This window comes from Herpailurus yagouaroundi, unplaced genomic scaffold, assembly GCF_014898765.1.
Source record: "Herpailurus yagouaroundi ecotype Mexico unplaced genomic scaffold, PumYag 190, whole genome shotgun sequence".
NCBI lineage: Eukaryota > Metazoa > Chordata > Mammalia > Carnivora > Felidae > Herpailurus > Herpailurus yagouaroundi.
The window spans coordinates 11,525,978-11,530,624 of record NW_024412421.1 but is presented as its reverse complement, the minus strand read 5'-3'; the positions used below and the strand labels follow the sequence as shown (position 1 = coordinate 11,530,624).

At 44.2% G+C, this 4,647-nt stretch overlaps 1 protein-coding gene across 7 annotated transcripts in view; it reads left to right on the top strand.

Annotated features, from left to right (window-relative positions):
* The first annotated feature begins 248 nt into the window (after positions 1–248).
* The window catches only part of CNOT1 (CCR4-NOT transcription complex subunit 1), a 106,655-nt gene continuing 102,256 nt past the window's right edge, over positions 249–4,647 (top strand). For all 7 annotated transcript variants that reach the window (XM_040498180.1, XM_040498176.1, XM_040498181.1 and 4 more), the window contains exon 1: positions 249–356. The gene's annotated coding sequence lies outside the window, so the exon portion shown is untranslated. The remainder of the gene's footprint in view (positions 357–4,647) is intronic.

The window sequence follows — 4,647 nt, the reverse complement described above, 5'->3', positions numbered from 1 at the left end:
GGCCAAAACCCGCGAAGTAGGAGTCCGGATTGGTAGTTGCTAGCAGGAGCCTGGTTTCTTCCTTGACTTCTGCAAGTGATAGTGTGTGATTGGTTTAAATCCGCGGGCACCTGACGGTGATTGGGCGGGAGCCACGGGCTGGGTACGATCATTGGCTGGTGCTGGGTCCATCCCTCCTCGGGCGGGCAGCGAATGATGAAATGGGAACGGGGAGGGGAAAGGCCGCGACGTGAGCGCGCGACCTCCGGCGCCATTTTGTAGAGAAACAAGCGGAGTTAACCGAAGAGGGGGTCGAGGAGAGCCGGAGTCGGGGACTCAGGAGTTTCCTGTGTCCAGCGCTGCCGGAGCCGCCTGAGGTGAGGTGGGCCGGGGCAGGGGGCTGGGGCCGGCTGGCAGTGTCAGCTACGGACCGCGAGTGCCGGTGGGCGAAGGAACGGGGTGGTCCAGGGGCCATTGGGAGCGTTTCCCGGAGCTCCGCGGAGTGAGGGGCAGTCGGGACGGGGAAGTGGCGAGGCGGGAGAGGGTGGACTCTTCCCACGACTCGCGTACTCTTTGGGCTCTGAAGAGAAAAGGCCGGGGCTGAAGGCTTCCCGGAGCGCAGGGCAGAGCGCCGGGTGAGACCCGGGGTGGTCCCCGGCCCGGGCCTGGAGGCTCTTGAGGGCGGCGGTGGCGGCAATTCGGACGGCTGGGCCTCGCTTCGCGCGGGCTGCACCCTCCTCAGTCCCCGCGAGCTCCTCAACTGCCCCTTTCTCTCGGGGCTTCCGGACGGGTGCAGTGGGCTTCGGCCCCCGAGGCCTAGTTCCAGAGGCGAGGGTCCGTGTTTGGAGTAGTTGGTAGGCTCCTGCTTCTCTCTGGTCGACCCGGAGCTGGCAGTCCCACTCCCGGTGCCCCCGGCACGTTGTCAAACCCCTGGTGTTTCGGGTGTCCGCCGGTGGGAGGGGCAGGCGGGAGCGAGCACTTCCTCATTACTTCTCGCCACAGGTTTTGTTCCACTCGCGCGCTGGGGCGCTCCGACTTTCTCCGAAGTCTGCCCTCCTTCACTTGGGCCGCTGTCTGTGCTGTAGTGGCGGCTTCTGCTCTCCCGTGGGAAGTGCCCCCCTAGTGAGCCGACCGCTTGGAGGCCTCGCGGCTGGGGAGGGGTTGCCTTCCTCCAGGTTTTGTAGAGGTTGCTTAAGGCCGCACACGAAATACTTACTCGTTATCGTTACCAGTTCCGCTGCAGAATTCACCCACCTGGCCTCACACAGATAATTACCTCGTCAGGAGTAAGATTTGTACTTTACAAAAAGGAGATGCCTGATAGTGGATTTGGAAATGCTGCGTTTAAAATAAACTTTGAGAAGTAAACTTTTCCCCTCAAGCCACCCAATCTAACGTCACATTTCTTAGGACTCCAATAAAAAGCCTGTTTTCTTACTGTAAGCTGCGTAACGATCCTTAGTTTCTCTCCTTATTTCTTTGTAATTCTATTGCCTTGGGAGAGTGATTTTAACAGCCAATAATTGAGTACTTTGACGGGGATTCTGAACAGTGTTCTCGTGATGATCCGTTTGGTAGGAACAGGGATGCTTAGATGAAAAAAAGTGAGAAGACAAGTAAAAAATTAGAAAGCAGGTCAAACAGATTAAGAACAAACCTGTTTTTGTAGAGATCTTCAGTAATCTGTTAGTAATCTGTGACTCAGGTTGACATTCCTACCTTTCCAAAGATTGACAGCATAGTGTTTTAACTATTAATAAAATATACGGTAACAGTTTAAATAATCTTGTTTTAGGACACAGCAAATCGTTACCTTGTCTAAGTAGAAAATGAGCTGATGATACATAAAGTTTTAGGCATCTAGTTGTACTTTTACTGAAATGGAAGCACGTTGATAAAACTGGTTGAGAGTTGAGACCGTTGGTCCCTTTTCAACAAGTGTGGGTCCCAAGTCCTTCATTGGAATCAAGGCACAAAGACTTGACCATTCATCACTGAAAGCATTTCCGTTTTTTGCCTAAGATTGTAACCTTAGAAGTCTTAAGGCAGGGTTTTGTGGCATCACGGTGGAACTGAACTGAAATGCTCTTGGTTCCTAACTCAACTGGATTAGTTTCTAGCTTAGTTTTTTCTCTCTAGTCTCTAACTTTATATTGGGCGTTTAAGTCCCGGTCTCGTGACCATGGACTCTTGTCAGGCTAAGTGCTGTGGCATCCCTTGAACTTTGGGTTGTGCCATTTAAAAACCAAACTACTGTGTGAGGACAGGAGACGAGATGCTTACTGTCTCTTCAAGACATGCGTAAAGACTAATCTCATATTCATCCTTGCATGTTGGGTTTTCCAATTAGGTTTTTGGTTAGATTCTGACTTACTTATGAAAAGCTTTCTTTTTAACCAGCCTGAATTGATGAACTTGAATTTTTATTTCATTCCATGAGGTAAGAAATCTTTGGTACTCAGTGCTGTGGAAGGTAATTTGTCCATAATAATTTTAATTGAATGCTCACACATTGTTTAAGACACTAATTTTTGGTAAGATGTTTCTGCCTCTCAAATGAACAAAAATAATTGCCATTTTGAAATGCTATATTTTATGAACTTGGTATACTTTATTAAAGTACAAAACTAACTTTCAAGTCATTTAAAGATATTAGCTGAAGCACTTCTTAAATGGCCCTGTGACCAAACTGAGCTTCCTGCTGGGACCTTTCAAAATGGTATCCCACTGAGTCTTATTTTAAGACCTTATATATAGAAAAATCCTACAGTTCCTTTTCTCTTTGCTCACAATTTTTGAGAAGCATGTTTCAAAGCTAAAATGGGCTCAAAACCTTTAGCACTCTCTATATACACACTATTTTAATGTACATTTCACTCATACATTTGTAAGAATGTAGCAAAGCAAATAAAACCAGTTCACTGAAAAGCACTGTTTGAAAAGTCAGTAATTAGAAGTGTAGACTTAATCTGAAACCCTGTGCTGAGATTTGAAGGAAATGCAGCCTTTGGAAGTGTAGAGTATAGGTTTAAGAAATGCATTTTGTCTTTAATGCTGGAAAGCTCTGCATAAACCTCCAGGATAAAATGTCTTGGTTAATGTTGTTAACAGTTGTCAGGAGGAAATTCCTAATATGTTGAATGCGATGTTAAACAGTTTTCAAGAGAGGTTTTTTTGTGTGTAATGAATGTGTTGTTGAACTAATTACGTAAAATATAAAAGGGAATGAAGTTGTGTTTCGAAAGACATCATCTTACTGTTCTTAATCCTCATCAAGAGCTCAGCATTTTCCCTTTCAGGTAATTAGTTTCAAAGTTTGTCACCTTGGAGTTATAGCTCATGATTTTGAAATGTAATGTTTAAAGTTTTTATGTACACTAATCATAAGAATAGTTATCCCTTTGTTTCAGACCTTTTCTCTCTTTCTCTCTGTCTCTCTTTCTTCTCTACCCCCAACATAGGGCTTGAACTCATGACCCCGAGATCAAGAGTCCCATGCTCTAGCAACTGAGCCAGCCAGGCATCATCCCCTTTTGTCTTTTTTGCACTAGCTTTGTAACTAATCTCCACTATTTTTGCCCTATGGTTTGTTTATTATATATTTATTTTTATTACATAAGTAGTATGTAAGTACATTCTGGGTGTAAATGATTCCAGGAATATTGTTAATTCTTACACCCAAATTGCCTCCTAAATCATTGGTTTGAAAATAGCCATCCTCTGCTCAAAGTCCTTCAAATCCCTTGGCCTAGAGCTGTGTAACTGTTGATCCCTCCCTACCTGTGGCATCCTATTACTGTCTTATGCTATAGTCAAAAGACTTATACAGTGGTTCCTGAATGCATCTTTGCCCCTTTTATCTGGAATGTCATTGTTTGTATCTACCGAAACATCCATCATTTCAGTTCAGACATAAGTATACTGTCTATAAATCTTTTCCCTGATTTTCCTAAGCAAAATTGATTTCTTCTATACCTTTTGGCCAGTTTCACTTACCTATGGCATACACTGTTTTGCTTTGTAATAAGTTTTTCTGCCTCATTTTATAGTGGGTAAGGAATCTCCGCTTCCTCACAAAAACATGTAATTGCCCTGAATTGTAATTGAAAGATGTTTCATTTGTTACACTTGGGAAGATTTATAGAGGATTTTTTTTTGGACCGTATACTTATAATCCCGTTGACATCTTTTAGATGGTTAAACTTGGAAAGCTGGTCATACAGAATTAAGGTATCATCCTTTAGGAAATTGAAGCTGAGGAAAGTAAGGTGACTTAGTTTAAGGTCAGACCAGGTTTTTCTACTCTACCCTAGTGTTCATTTTGTATTTTCACACTCGGCTTGAATTCAGTACAAGGAAAAGAAAGGCCTGTGAACTTATTCATCAAAAAAGTGAGCATCATCTATGTGGTCAGCCATTTGTTTTTTTGAAAGAATGTTTGTCATCTTACAGTTAAAATTTCTGCAGGTTGATTGGTAGTTCAGGGTTTCACTTTCATTGAGTGGATTGGAGTTTAGCACATCACACTATGTCTATTAATAATAACTCTGTAGAATCAGGAGCTCCTGGGGTGGCTTAGTTGGTTAGGCATCCGACTCTTGGTTTCTGCTAAGGTCATGATCTCATGGGTAGGTTTGAGCCCCACATTGGTCTCTGTGCTGACAGCGG